Genomic DNA, 16,777 nt, shown 5'->3' on the forward strand with positions numbered 1-16,777 from the left:
TGTACACTCTCAGGATGCAGACACACTGTGTGTGAAGATGATGACAGAGGGTGTGTCTCTGTACACTCTTAGGATGCAGACACATTGTGTGTGACTTTGTCATGGGACAAAACACCTGGTAAAGGCATCTGAAGGGAGAGAAGTCTTATTCCGGCTCACAGTTTGAGGGCACAATTCTTCATGGTAGGAATTTACGGGGCCAGGAGCTCAAAGAAGTTATTCCAAATGTACCCAGTTAGGACACAGAGAGAGATTAATGTTGATGCCCAGCTTCATTTCTTCTACTAACCAATTCCTAGCCCATGGAATGGTGCTACTGAAATTAGTTGAGTACTCACCACCACCACCCCCCAATTTAGATTATCCCTTACAAACATACTTGTTTCTTCGGTGAATCCAGAGGCTGCCAAGTTCCCACAAGTTAACAAAGCTAACAATATTAACCATCACAGCCTAGTTGTACTCTTATTCTCCAAATTTCAGGGATTGTGTTAAAGCCTTTCCTTGACAACCTGTAGCTGTAATACTGAGGGTATACAGTTAATGGGCTGTGATACTCAATTACAGAACATATCAACTACTACATAGGATTGTTGAGAAATTTAAATAGGATTATGTTTCACATAGAGCCTGAAACAGAATAGGCCCTCAAAAATATTACCTGTGGGGATGGAGAGGTGGCTCCACTGTTAAAAGCACTTACTGCTCCTGTAAAGGACCCATGTTTGATTCCCAAAATCCACATGGCGGCTCATAACCATCTACAAATCTAGTTCCAGGGCATCTGATACACTCCTCTGATCTCCAAGGGTAGCATGTACATTTATGGTACATATACATGCATTTAAGCAACACACTCTTACTCTGAAATTTTTTTTAAGATTTATTTATTATGTATACAATGTTCTGCTTACATGTATCCCTTCAGGCCAGAAGAGGGAGCCAGATCTCATTACAGATGGTTGTGAGCCACCATGTGGTTGCTGGGAATTGAACTCAGGACCTCTGGAAGAACAGCCACTGCTCTTAACCTCTGAGCCATCTCTCCAGCCCCCTCCTAAATTGTTTAAATTTTTAAAAATTATTCAATTGTTATTATAGCAGCTTTCATTCCCCTTCGTATTCCTAAACTCATATAAAACCTGGAGTCAAGAGGGTCAATTCATGAATTAGTAGGAAAGGGGACTAGATGGCCACTTGAGCTCCTGGACTAGAACTTTGATCTGCACCAACCAAAAAGAATGTCCTGGAACAAAACTCTAGCTGATGTTTAAATGCATCAGCATCACTAAACATCTATGTGACCTTGTCTTTCATATGACGTCTCATAATCCTGATTTACCAACTACCAGAACAATCTTTTTATGTATCTAAATTTTAAGCTGTATTACAAGATTGACAGATGAACATTATAATTCTCTTCTCACAGGAATGAGTAATCTGAGACTCAGAAAAATTACAAAGTACCAATAGTCACCATGCCATCAGTACTTATACATTCAAACTTAAAATTCTTGTTTATATTTTCAAGAGCCCCACTCATACAAGAATCCATCTAAGGCTGGTGTGCTAACAAGCTGCTAGACATAGGTCAATCTCAGTGACAGCAACTCCACCATCCACTGAAAGCTTCTCTTACCCAGCATATTTGCTTTTAGTGCTCATAGACATCACTCTCCCCCAAAAAGTTGAGTTGCTCTCTAATTTAAATAAAGCAGATCTTAAGTACTCTTGAACTAAACGTTAAAAACTACAATTAACTGAAAAATGTGCCTCTACCTTGGTCTACTTATGAGTCAAGTCAGAGCAGCAGGGTTCAGAGCAACAGCAGCATAACTGGCTCCATTTTACCTTTTTGTCTGTTTCTACTCCCCCATTACCCAGAAAGAGTCTGGTTCTCTCCCTCCTTACAGAAGATATGAATTATGGGCAATCCATCTTTCACACTTTTGCTCTTTCTCTTGGAATCCTTCCACTTTTATAGGTTATATAGCATTATACACAGTAGCCTCGTTGATCAAGTGAATGCAACGTTTGCTCAAAGTGGACCTGATTTACAGGCAAGTAAGTTTTTGAGGGAATTATACAATTCTGGAAATGTCTTTAGGTACCATCTGAATGATTTTAAAAATCATTACCATTTTCATTTCATAGCCTTTCCTAAATCTCTCTTCCCTCAAAAGCCAACCCTGACATCTCTTTGTAACACCTTTATTGATTATCTAGTCGAAAGGACAGACCCCCTTCTGGGATAGAATCTCCCTGCCTATCAATATGTACAATCATGTCTCCTATCATTTCTCTGCACATAGGAAATACCCAATAAATAAGCATATATTTCAAATTGACACAAGAGTAACATAACATAAAGATGGATGTGTCCCTGACTGACTTGCTAAAATGCTTAGATAAGTGAACCTGGACTTGCTAAGTTGTTACAACTTTGCAAGTTTTATACAGTTTCACTCCTTTGGGAATTCTTGTATTAAATATGTATTATTTGAGAACTTTTTTTTTATTTCTGTTTTGTTGTTACTACTGTTGCTTGAAATGAGGTCTCACTATACTGCTATGGTTCATCACAAATTCCTGTGTTCAAGTAGTCATCGTCAGCCTCCTGAGTAGCTGAGATTATCAGCATATAACACTATACTCAGCTAAGTATGGAAATTTTAACAGCTCATATGTCAAGGCCCAAGAGCACAAAGATGAAAACAAAGGAATAAAATTCAACAATGAAAAAGGACATCTCCAGCCACCGGGAAGAAGACATGGAAAGGTAGAATTAATCTTGATACAGATAACAAAAAAAAATTGTAACAAATACAAGCACTATCATGCTTGCTTTCTTTACACAAGGAGTGATTAATGTCACTTTCTGTCTCAGATCACAATGGGGTCCTAAAAGTGAACAAAGATTTAAAAAAAAGTCATGCCCAATTAAGTCAAAATTGACAGAGGAAGAAAAACACAGAATTGAAATGGAGTAAAAGCTAAAGTCAAAAGCATAGTGAAGCATGGAGATACAGGAAATGAGAGCAATGTGTAGAGGATGCCTGAAAGAATGGGACTCTGCAAGAAACTCAGCAAAGATGAGGAGGCATCCACTTGGCTGAGATGTGATTGAGGGAAATATAAGTAGAAGGCAAAGTCTGCATTCAGAACTGCAGTGTGGCTCTGTTCATCCAGGATGCTATAGGTCAGAGCATCTAGAACCAAAGGCATAAGTGCAGTCCCTTGGGATGAGGTTGCTGAGGCAGGCAGGGCAGTTCATGAAGTATTTTCATGTTCAACTGTACAATGTGAAGAACAGAGAAATATGGCTGCTATTGTTTACTTATTTATGTATATATTTCCTTATTTATTCATTTCTAATGTAAGCACAGGAATGTCACAGTGGGCATGAAGAGGTTAGAAGACAACTTTCTGGAGTTGGTTGTTGCCTTCCACCTTCCTAAAGAAGGGTCTTTCTTATCCTTTCTGCCATGCTGCATACTCTAGGCTTGCTGGCCCCTGAGCTTCCAGTAATTCTCCTGTCCATACCTCCCACCTCTCCCATAGAAAAGCTGGGATTACAGAAGTGTGCCACAACACCCAGCTTTATCCATAGGTTCTAGGAGTAGAAATAGGTTGTCAGACTTATGCAGCAAGCAATTTTATATAATGCTTCCCTAAAGCATTTTAAAGCTGAGAAAAGATAATACAAGCATATCAGGAAAGTGTTCATGAATATCAGACACACAGAGTACCACTGTACTCTACTCTAGTCAATGCCTACACATAAACATTCAATTAAAAAGCAGACAAGAAGAATAGTGGAGGCATCCAGGCAGTGGGACCGGGACCTGTCCTCAGTGCATGAGCTGGCTGTTTGGAACCTGGGGCTTATACAGGGACACTTGGCTCAGCCTGGGAGGAGGGGACTGGACCTGCCTGGACTGAATCTACCAGGTTGAACTCAATCCCCAGGGGAGTCTTTGCCCTGGAGGAGATGGGATTGGGGGGGGAGGGGCTGGGGGGAAGGCGGTGGGGCGGGGGGAGAACAAGGGAATCTGTGGCTGATATGTAAAATTAAATTAAATTATAAAATTAAATTAAATTTAAAAAAGAAGAAGAATAGTGGAAACAAGGCTGGTAGAAGCAGCCTACTGTGCAGTGAGAGAAGCAACATATAGAAGGCAGATGAATATTGGGTCATGCAGGATGCAGAGTTTAGACCTTCTCTAAAGCAGCAGAAGGAAGCTACTATAAATTGTGTCAATTTTCTGTTTGTCTATGATAGCATGCACAGTAGCATTTGTCTGACCAGCTAATAACATTGTACATTAGAATGTTTTTTGCCTTAGATAGCAATGTAGAGGCAGGGAGCTATCTAAATGACTACCTTAGTTTGCTTTCTATTGCTGTGAAAATGCCATGACTAAAAGCAACTTGCAAAATAAATGATTTGTTTCACCTGACATCTTATAGTATATCATAAAGGAAAGTCAGAGCAGGAACTCAAGGCAAGAATCTAGAGGCAGGAACTGAAGCAGAGACATGGAAAAATGCTACTTACTGGCTTGCTCTCTAGGCTCACATTCAACAACCTTTCTTATAACTCCCAGGGCAACCTGAGCAATAGCAATACCACCTACAACAGTCTAATCCCCAACATACACATCAATTATTAACCATGGACATACCCTCACAGACTTGCCTATAGGACAATCTGATGGAGGTATTTTCTTTTTTTTTTTTCTTTAAAGAAAAAAAAGACACAACTATTCAGCATCATGATCAACTATTATATTTAGCAATCAACAGCATGGGTGAAAAAAGGTCTACAGTAAAACCCTTTGTTGGAATGCTTTACACTTTCTGCAGAACAGAAATTACAATAGCCTTTCACACCATTAGTTGTAAACACCATCCTGGAGGTTTTTGCCCATACACATGAGTATTGTCTAAAACATGTCTTCTTTGTAGCAGCTAGGCCCTGCCACCACTGTGCTTGGCTGAGTTCACAAATCTGCTGTAACCTGTAGTTTCCCTGTCACTTCTCTGGCTCTCCTCTCCTGCTAAGCTTTGTTTCCTGGCTGTAATTAGAGCCTCCTGCCACTGCCATAGCTGCTGCTGCTGCTGGAACCACCATAGCCACCTTGGTTTCGTGGTTTAGCAAAGTACTGGCCACCACCACCATAAGGGCCAGAACTTCTGCCTCCAAAGTTTCCTCCCTTCATTGGTCCAAAATTTGAAGACTGATTGTTGTAATTGCCAAAATCATTGTAGCTTCCACCACCTCAAAATTGCTTCCATCATTACCAAATCCATTATAGCCATCCCCACTGCCACAATATCCACCACCACCACGGCTGCCACCGAAGCCACCACAACCACTGAAGTTCCCCCCTCGACCAAAATTGTCATTGCCACCAAAACTGCCTCCATGACCACCACCAAAGTTTCCGGAACCACTTCGACCTCTTTGGCTGGACGAAGCACTAGCCATCTCCTGCTTTGACGGCTTTTCTGACTTCACAGTTGTGGCCATTCATAGTATGGTATTTCTGAATCACAATCTTGTCCACAGAGTCATGCTCATCCAAGGTGACAAAAGCAAACCCTCTCTTTTTTCCACTGCCTCTGTCAGTCATGATCTCAATCACTTCAATCTTTCCATACTGCTCAAAATAATCTTGCAGGTGATGTTCTTCAGTGTCTTCTTTAATACCACCAACAAAGATCTTTGTCACAGTTAAGTGGGCACCCAGTCTCTGAGAATCTTCTCTCAACACGGCTCTCTTAGGTTCCACAACTCTTCCATCCACCTTGTGTGGTCTTGCATTCATAGTGGCATCCACTTCCTCCACAGTGGCATATGTGACAAACCCAAAGCCCCTGGATCGCTTGGTGTTTGGATCTCTCATTACCACGCAGTCCGTGAGTATTCCCCATTGCTCAAAATGGCTCCTCAGGCTCTTGTCGGTTGTTTCGAAGCTCAGCCCTCCAATGAAGAGCTTCCGCAGCTGTTCTCGCTCTTTGGGAGACTCTGACTTAGACATGATGGCAGGGAAACGAGAGCCTTCAGCGATGCTTCCTCAGGTGCATCAACAGGCAGAAAGCAAGGTATTTTCTTAATTGAAGTTCCCTGTTTCCAGATGATCTCAAGCCAAGTTGAAAAAAAGCTGACCAATATGCCACTCATTTATTTTACATTTAAATTATTTCATTAACTATTTCTTTCTAAATACAGAAAAGATAGTTGAAGGATTGAACATTTTGATATCTTTATAACTATACTCTAGACAGGTTGAAATTATATTTTCCTCTTTATAAAGTATGTTTTTTATTTCCCAGTTTTCTTACTTTCTATTACCATGACAAAACGACATGAACTGTAGTTGGAAGCTTTTTTGTGTCCCGCCCGGTCCACAGCTGCTCAGACCCAAGTAAACACACAGAGGCTTATATTAATTAAAAATGCTTGGCCATTAGCTCAGGCTTACAATTGACCAACTCTTACACTTAAACTCAGCCTATTTCTGTTAATCTATATGTTGCCACGTGTTCCGTGGCTTTACCTGTGTGCCATTACATGCTGCTCCCTGAACAGAGGGCTGGCATCTCCTGACTCAGACTTCCTCTTACCAGAATTATCCTTGTCTGTTTATCCCTCCTATATTTCCTGCCTGGCTACTGACCAATCAGCATTTTATTAAACCAGTGTACAAAAGCATTATTCCACAGCATTTCCCCATTTCCTTTAAAAAGGAAAGTTTTAACTTTAACATAGTAAAATTATATATAACAAAACAGTTATCAAGCAAGAATTACAGTTACAATATCTAGTCTATTTATATTTGGGAAATTTGAAGAAATAAAATAAGTATTTTATTTATCTTATATTTATGAGTCTAAGGTTTTATATCTAACTTATCTTTTATCATAACTAAGGAAAATTATAACCATCTAGTCTTCAACTACATCAAAGACCTCAGAAGGATACAATATTACCTAAGTAAACAGGAAACTTATAAAAGAAAATGTTTAATTGTGGGCTCACAAATGCAGAGGATTAATATCCATGGCTATCATGATGGAGACCGTGACAGTGAGCAGCCAGGCATAGTGCTGGAGCAGTAGGTAGGAATTTATATCCTTATCTTATAAGTAGGAAGTAGAGAGGATAACTGGGAATGGCATGGGCTTTTTGAAATCTCAAAGACAACTGCTAGTGACAGACCTCCTCCAACAAGGCCAAAACTCCTAATCCTTCCCAAACAGTTCCATAACTGAGGACTAAACATTCAAATATAAACACTCAAAAATAGCACCCCATTCAAAACACCACATCTTCATCCTGACAAAAATGATATTTATATTTTACATACATAATGTAACCTGTGTGTGTACATGCACATACACCCACATTTGCACTTGCATGCACATGCACACATTTCTGAGCTCACTTTTTGGGGAAGGCACACATGCATGTGTGTGCATAACTGTGAAGGCAAAAGTCTTAGCTACATTGTAGATGTAGCTCCTTGGGTGCCATCCATATTGTTTTTTGAAGCAGTGGTTTCTATAACTGGCCTAGAGATAACCAATTAGGCTAGACTGGCCAGTCTGTGAGCCCCAGGAATTATCTTATAGCCACCTCACCAGCACTGGGATTATAAGCATGCACTATCAGGCCCATTTTTTTGGAACATGGATCTGAAACAAACCATATTACCAACTAAGCTTTCTTGCCAATCCTGGATGATATATCTTAACTCACATTTGTGTATTATAGTGTTCACCTCAAAACTTTCTGTTTTACACTGAAGCATAGTAATGCTGAGAAATGTTGATGGGAAAGCATGACAGTACAGGACCAATGAAGATCAGGAATACAGACCACATTGCACTTCACCCCACTCAGTATGCACATACAGGCGCTCAGTCAGTACGTGTCAAACAGATGAATGAAATAGACTCTATTTAAGTGGCTTAAAGTCTAACTCCATCTTTTTTTCTGTGATTCCATGGATCTTTGACAAATAGTTAAGCTATTTTACGCCTTAGTTTTCTCAATAGGTTATTTAGCATAAAGTTTTGCAAGCTTGACTCCATAGAGGTATTTCTGTGAGTCATGTTATGGGGAAAATTCTGACTCGGTAAAGGTGTGAAGTTGAGCCTAGGATCTTGCACATCTAACAAGATCCAGATGATGCCAACATTTCTTGCCTGAGGACCACCCTTTGAGTTGGAGGAGGAGAGAGTTTGGAAAGGCTAAGAAGACACATAAACATTTACAATCTGTTAAATATCATTTAAAAGTTACTTACTATTATATATTTAGTTAACAAGTTTTTGTTATAAACGACATATATCTAGTTTTCGGTATTTTAGTTTCTTTTAAATATTTCTTCTGTTACAACCAAAGTTGAAATAAATGCACTATCCTATTTCTTCATAGATTTAGGCAGATTTTCAAGGGAATGTGTAATTCTTTTGATACTTCTAATGTATAGCATAAATTCCATTTAACACTGGTATTCAACTGCCCATAATACATTCAATGTTGATTTCTTCTCTCATTATTATAGTACTTTTGTTAGCTCTTATGGATTCAGATGCATTTAGTCTGTTTTTTAAAAATATTTTTAAACATTTTTAAATTAATTTAAATCTATCTCTAAACCTATTAGATTTTTAGCTCTGGGGGAAATTACTGCCCTTGTAATAATGAGAATTCCCTCCCAGGAACAGGGTACAACTTTTCTTCTTGTGTATGTTTCAGTACCGGCACTCAAGATCCAGTGATTTGTTATAGTTCGAATGTGAAATGTCCCAGTTGTGTGACTGACTTTTCCTAGGCAAATATCTACTCACCCCAGATAGAGCACAGACCATAGAGCAAAGTCCAACTTGGAGGACCAATGAGCTTTTTGGAGTTAATTGTGGGTATATGGAAGAAGCGTTATTTACAGAAGCATGAAAGAGTCAAAGGCAGCTTTATCGTCAAAAAGCCCACTCCAGGATGGGTGATATTCAAAAAAAAAAGTGTGACCCTGGAGCTCTCTGCACAACTTGCAGGCAGATCAACAGCAGTCCTCACTGCACATACAACCTTAGAGAGGGAGGGTGATAGAAATTCTCAACATGCCCCCACGGTTGGGCATGGTCATGCATGCCTGGCAGGACACTTAGTCACTTCCGCCTAGTCGTTTCTGGGTCAAATGTCCTGTGTGACCCATGACCCTACAGGTTGAGCATGCCCAGCGGAACACCTAGTCATTTCCGGGTCAAACGTCTTGCATGACCCAGGACCATGTGATCTATGCGCATTCATGGAATACCCATGTGGGCTTGTGTGCACAGGTGCAGCTCAGCCTTTATAAGCAGGCACCATGATTCCCCAGAACCCTTCACACATGTGTCTTTCCACAGGCCTGTGCACATCTCTCTCTTCATCTTAATAAAACTCTTGTTAGTGGATTCTGTCATGTTTTGTGACTTTTCCTCATAGGATAACAGCGCCACTAAAAACCAACAGAGGGGCTTTGTGGCTCAGCTAAGTTTCAGGGACTTCCTGAGTCTTAAGCAGCCTCCCTCCACCATGGAATCTTTTATTTTAAAACTTTTTGAGTCTTTACAACCTCCATACAAGATGGAATGTTTTAACTTGGAGGAAATTTCTGTACAATAGTTCCCTATAGGTTCATATGTTTGAGTACTTGGTCCCCACCTGGTGGTGCTGTTTGGAATGGATGTAGAACTTTCTAGAAGGGAGCTTCACTAAAAGAAGTGGGTCACACTGGAGACAGATCTTGGGGTTCTAGAAGCCAAGCACTATTTCCTGTTCACTCTCTGCTTTTTGTGGTCTTATACAGCATGCCCAGCCAACTTCCTACCTCTGCAGCCATGCCTTCTGAGAGATGAATTGTATCCACTAGGAGCTGTAAGCAAAGATAAATCCTGTCTCCTGCCGATTTCTGTTTTGAAGATATTTTTATCACAGCAACAGGATATAACTAAGACATGATAACAGTTACCAGTGTGTTCACAACAAACATGAATGCCGCTTTGCACTTTATAAGCACATAGACATAGGAGTATTAATTATATGGCATGTGACCATAGATATCAATGTTGCTACCTCAACCTCTCCTAGAAACACCTGAAATGTCATAAATCTAACTGAAAACTTAGCTCAATATAAATTAAATCAAATTAAAAAATCATAAATAACAATAATAAAAATCATAAAGAATAATAATCAACTACAAAACCCTATGATGTCTGCAGTTCCAAAGGCTCTTGTTCTTCAGTTCCCAAAGAAGGCTGGGGAAAGAGGCAGCTGGATGGTCACATTTACCAAACTTCAGTTATGGTACCATCTATATTCCTCCCCAGACAGGTCTCCCTGGTCACAGTCTCTGCCAACGGCCTTGCACTTTCCATCATCCCCTGGGTCACTTTATACCATTTCCCTTTGAATTTCCCTTGTTGGAGAAAACAAGCCATAACTGCTGTATCTTCCCTTCTGGGGACACTGTAATTGTTCCTAGCTCCTTCTCCTCTTCCCTCACAGCTGCTCTTCTCTAAGCAGTCATCTCAGGATTCCTTTAGCATGGCTTCTTTAGCAGAACGTTTTCAACCTCTGTATCCACAACTCTAAATTACTCAGTATCTACCAGTGCTGAAGGGAAGCCTCTGAAGTGACTGGCACGGTAATCCATCCCATAATGATCAGCATTTAATTGAGGAGAAAGGTAAATCAGTAATTTATTAAAAGCATACAGCCATTCCATGACAAAACAATAATCCACCCCAGATTTTTCTAACTCCAAATCTCTCAGCCTAAATACAGTAGCATAGGAGGATATGACTGTATCACAAAAAGCCGTAATGCCAGCCCGAGATACTTTTGTGTCAGTTCGTTTAATCCTCAAAAAAAAAATCCTTTTTTGTTGTTGTTGTTGATGATGATGATGATGGAATAGGTAAACAATGGTACCACCCTAGTCTACATTTGAGGAAGCCAAGTTTTCTGAGTTATATAGGTGTCTCCTCTAACCTGGAGCAGAACATAGCTGCTTATCTAACAGACATGAACCCCACTTGTCAGTTTTATTTGTGATATTATGGGTTTTTTTGGTTTTTTGAGACAGGGTTTCTCTGTGTAGCTTTGCGCCTTTCCTAGAACTCACTTGGTAGCCCAGGCTGGCCTCGAATTCACAGAGATCCGCCTGGCTCTGCCTCCCAAGTGCTGGGATTAAAGGCGTGCGCCACCACCGCCCAGTGTGATATTATTTTAACAAGATTCATTTCTCAGAGCCACAATAACTTGTGGTGCCTGTCACCAATGCCCACTTGCCATTTTATAAGGCAGCAATTGCCTTGTGTAAGAAAATATAATTCTTTCTCTATTTCTTAGTTGATATTTAAGTATTTACTTCAGGCAAATTCTCACTTGAAATTCTCTCATAATCACCATAAACAAAGGATGTCTGAACTATCTTCAGCACAGAAGTATGTTCAAAACAGGAATGAAACTTACTGTTTCTTTAATGTTTACAACTGAGTTTATGATGTGCCTATAAATACCTCTACAATTAAAATAGGTACATAAACCCATTTTACAGATTGAAATCTAACATTCATGAAATGTAAGCAACCTTCCCATAATCACATCATTTCCAAGAGACCCAAAAGGAAATGAGTTTCAGATCAACCTGACTCTAAAATGCAAGGCTCTTTCTACTTTTCTTGCATCCAAATCTGGTACAGCAGGGACTGTGGGGAGCGCTGAAAAATACCTTTTAAGTAACAATGCAGAACCTGCAGGCTGACAGACTTCTGCATCGAGCATTTCACCTTTTAGTTTTTCTCTCAGGTCTCTCAAAAGCACATGGACACTTTTCCTCTGTAAAACGGAAGTATTTTTAATATTAATGATCATAATAATAAAACCAAATACATATAACTCCAAAGTACCAGGCAGCAGACATCATAATTTATGTAATTTGTTCGAAAGACTATTTGTTACATTGTATCGAAGAATCCATGTTTACTGCCTATATTGCTGGGGGCAAACTAAGAAGATCTCAAAGTTAATTTCCACTCATAAATAATACATTACAAAGCCTGAACCGCACAGGCTTGTGCCTGGGCTTCATCACTGAGCTACTGTCGCCATCTGTCGGCCTTCAAACTACCTACAGCTGAAAGCAGAGCTAGAATCAAGGCTGGGTCCTCGTACATTCTTGGCTTCTGTGATTGTAGCTCCCTGGGCCAGAAAGGAGCTATGTTTAATGTCACGCCAGATGTCTGTTAAAGGGATTCAATTCAAATGACTGCTCTTGGTTCTCTTCAAAAAGAATGATTTGTTCTTAATAGAATATCCATAAGGCAGGGAGATGTCCATCAGTGAAGATGTGTTTCTGCCATGCAAATACGGGCAGAAAAAAAAAAAAAAACACAAGAGAAAGGCTTTGGCAACTACAGCGTACAATTAATAGGAAAGAAAATGTCATGCTGTGTTTCGCAGCTCACACAAATTCCGTCAATCCTGACTGAACCCTGTCATCCTTTGACAGCATAGGTGGAACTTCCACAGCTTCAGGGCACTCAACTTAGTCCCAAAGTGAGCTTCTGGGGCTCTGTGGACTCGCTGGAGTTCTATGAAAAAAATAGCTCCCAAATTCATTTCCTTCTGTGTCAGACTTTTGATTCACTAGTTCATGAAAACTCCAACACATCCAGCGTCTGAGAGCCCCTGAGATTGGTCCTTCAAACGGCAAAAGCACATGGGCAAAGGACCAAGATGTAGACATCTTACAGGTTAAAAGTGAGGTGGGAGCAGCTATATTTCTTACTCTTGCCTGCTCTTGGGAATCTTTTCCTTCTGTTGGGTTGCCTTGTCCAGCCTCAATATGAGAGCTCCTGCCTGTCTTACTGTATCTTATTTTGTCCTGTTTGGCTCTTTGAGGTCTGTTCTTTTCTGAAGAGGAAACAGGGGAGTAGATCTGGAGAAACAGGGAGATAGTAGGGCGAGTGGGAGGAGTGGAGGGAGGGAAAAACTGTCAGAATGTATTATATGAGAGAAGAATCTATCTTCAATAAAAATAATTTTAAAAAGTGAGCCTCCTTTGCACTGGTTTGCTATGTGTCCTCAAATTTCTATGCCCAGAAACATTTGCATTCTCAGATTCTCCATTTGAGAGATGAGGATTCACTACACAAGTAAAGTTCCCATGCTTTGTCAAGGTGTGCTGAGCCAGTCCCCCTAACCGTGAGTGCTTTCCCAAGACCCACAACTGTTTCAAGGGCTTCTCTTTTCTTCACTTAACCTGGTTCCTCATCACGTTGAAAGGCCAGATCTTTAAATGGGGCCCCAATCCTGTGGAGTAGACCACGCTCCATAGTCAGTGGGATCCATGCACTTCAAGTTCAGTGCTTTATAACTACTGCCAGCTTGAAATTCTTTGAACTGACCTAAGTGACAACTGATGGGACAAAGGAGCAGATGGGTAAAAGAGGTGCTTGCCCACTCCCCACCACTTTACCCACAGGTCCTTGAACCCTCTTCTCGGCCCTATTCTATCATCCCCTTTCCCCACCCTGCCCTGCTGCTGATCTCTACCCAGGCCCATTACCACGTAACTCTCAGGATTAAATTCCTCCTGATTTTCCCTCAGCCTTCAGCTACTGCAGACCACCGTGGGTCTGGTGGACAATTTGGAGAAGATCCTGTCACTCACCATTGATCTTAGTGACAGAATTATCTCTGCATGGGGATTGCAAACCCACCAGTGTTGTTTTTCAGAGTGGATTAGAGCTAGGATGTTAGGGGAGACAAGATCTGCAGCCTCATATTTTTATTTTACATGAGTGCTCAACAAATAATGTAGCTGGCACTGTCCTTAGAGGAATATTTATATTTTAATATTCAGAAAGGAATTCTAGCAAGCTATTAGCTGAATTTGCTTTAAGTTCCCTTTGATTAAATCCTCTGTCTGCTGGCACCAGTACTCTGGCTTCATATTTCCAGCATCAGTTATTTGGGGATGAAAAGTACAAACAAATTTTTAAAATCAATTGTATCAAAAAAGAAACCATATATACATACATATATATATATTACATATATGTGTGTATGTATGTATGTAATGTATATCACTGTTAAAGATGTCCTATCTTATGGAACCATATGTTATTTTCATTTTTGAAACTAAAAGGAAGAAATGGGCTGGTTGGGATAAGTCCAATACTTGTCCTCATCCTGTGCACCTTCTTTATATTAAAGCTGTGTCTGTTAGCTAGCACTGACAGCAAAGCCTGTGAGAATTAGTTCATCTCCCAGACTAAACCGCTAAAAAGCTTTCTTTCTTCCCATTATTTTTTTCATTAGGAAATAGGTTGCAAACTATGCTTTCCGGCCTCAGCAAGGGTGCCCAATCATGCAATCTTGTCATATCTTTCAAGGAACTCAGACTCACCTACTTTCTTCTCTCTTTTCTCCAACGTGTGGCTATATGGACATATTCATGAAAACTTTGAAGTAGGGAAAGTTCTGATGGGGCCCAGTCTCCAGTTCTCAAGTCAATAATTTCTGCCTCTGCTTCTTAACCATACTAGTGTCTCAGTGATGTTTTAAAGACAAATAGAACCGTGGCACTCCTGTCAGTGGAAGCCTAGTGGGTCTCTAATGCTGAAAGAACTGCCACATTAGCAGAATGTATCCTGCCCTGCATTTAGCAGAATCTAGATAACTATATCTGCATTATAACACATTCTTTGGAACTCCATAAAAGTTAGCCAACGTTATGGTCCAAACCTAACTAAAAGAAAGGGATTTCAGGGAAATGTAATAACAATTGCCCAGGTTTTTACTCATGAATCCATGTTTGAAGGATAGGAGGCATTTGAGTCTATCTTTTCAATATTAAAAACCTTTAACACTGCCGGGCGGTGGTGGCGCACGCCTTTAATCCCAGCACTCGGGAGGCAGAGCCAGGCGGATCTCTGTGAGTTCAGGCCAGCCTGGTCTCCAAAGCGAGTTCCAGGAAAAGGCGCAAAAGCTACACAGAGAAACCTGTCCTCGAAAAACCAAAAAAAAAAAACAAAAAACAAAAAAACCTTTAACACTATGACTGGCCTCATTTTTTTTTTTTGGTTTTTTTTTTTTTTTTTTTTTTTTTGGTTTTTCGAGACAGGGTTTCTCTGTGTAAGCTTTGTGCCTCTCCTGGAACTCACTTGGTAGCCCAGGCTGGCCTCGAACTCACAGAGATCCGCCTGGCTCTGCCTCCCGAGTGCTGGGATTAAAGGCGTGCGCCACCAACGCCCTGCTCCTCATTTTTTAACTCCGTCCCTCAGAAGAAGTGCTAGTGTTCACACAGGCCATTATAGCAATTATCTGGAATGGAAGACAGCAATGACAGGCTTCTCTGTGGAGGTCTGGAAAGTGAGTTCTCTAACATATAGTAGGGTTGGCATAAGGACATCAATGATTAGAATCCATGAGGGACACAGACTCTAAGGGAGCTCTCCTTAGCTGTCCCATTATCACTGTCACCATATTCCCCTACACTGGCATGCTTGCCTTTCCTTCCTCTGCCATTAAAGCCTTCCAAGTGCCGATCCCAGTCACTTCTCCACGATGCTCACAGTGTGTGCAAAGCCTCCATCCGTGACTGAGGCTGAAAGATGCTAAAGGCTTGTGGAGGCAAATCTTTTACTAAAATCTGAGTCACTGACTACTCCCAAACTTCACCCCATCTGGAAAACCTTGTATATAAAGTATTCCCTCTCTTGCGGTTTCTTATCTGCCAATCCAGAGAGTCCTTCTAGCAGGCACCTAGAACACAGACCATCTCCCCTGTTATATAAGATTTACCAGAACATGGAATCAAAATACTCTTCTCTTCAATATTGACTGTAGCCCTAAATTGCCAAATTTTAGAGCTCTCTGCTCAGAAGTAGGAGAAGATCACAACCTCTGAACAGAGCACAGGAGCTTCAACTTATTCAATGCCCGTGAGTGATACATGGGGGTCCTGTCAATCCCTGATTAACAATCTGTCATATTTCATCATTAGTCAATCTCTAACAGCCTCCCTCCACCTGAGACAGTCTATTCTGAAAAACAGGATGAATAGGGCATCAGAGTATAGCTCCCTCCTTCTATGATTTCTGCCAGAAATACCAATATAGACCACCTGTCCAATTTTCCATGATCCACATCACAACTGGGAAACATTCTCCCTGCCATCTGTCACTTTTTTTCTGTCAGATTTCTTGTAAGGCAAAGGAAACTGATTGTGTTTTTACATATAAATTACACTGATACTGGTAATAAAACACCTGACTGAGCTGTGCAACTTAATAAACGCAGCCTGTTCAGCAAAACCATGTCACACAAGATGGAGTGGCAGTCATCTATCAAGACTGGCATGCCCTGCCTGCCTGCGTGCTCCCAGCTCAGCTCTGGTCTCAGAGGCTCTTGGAGTCATCTCGTCTTCCTGTCTTATGTCTCTCTCTCTCTCTTTTGTGGGATAAATGCTGTAGAGGTGCAAACCTTGCAGAGAGCCTGCCCTTTCGGGAATGGCTATATGATGGGAAGAGCACCCACAGTGCAGCCAGGCAGTCTCGGCAAGGATCGCCACTCTACTTCTGCTACTGGTCATCCTCAAACAGAGCTCAGTCGTAGCACTGGAGAAATCATTTCTCAACACACTTCCCCTTTCCTCCACTAAAATGCTATATATTGTTATAATTAACCATCTCAGTTGATTTGGGAGGA

The 16,777-nt window shown here is 40.8% G+C and overlaps 1 pseudogene; it reads right to left on the bottom strand.

Moving 5' to 3' along the window:
- Positions 1-4,918: 4,918 nt before the first annotated feature.
- LOC131902135 (heterogeneous nuclear ribonucleoprotein A1-like) lies at positions 4,919-6,044 on the bottom strand (annotated as a pseudogene).
- Positions 6,045-16,777: the final 10,733 nt, after the last annotated feature.

This window comes from Peromyscus eremicus, chromosome 1 (genome assembly GCF_949786415.1).
Source record: "Peromyscus eremicus chromosome 1, PerEre_H2_v1, whole genome shotgun sequence".
Lineage (NCBI taxonomy): Eukaryota > Metazoa > Chordata > Mammalia > Rodentia > Cricetidae > Peromyscus > Peromyscus eremicus.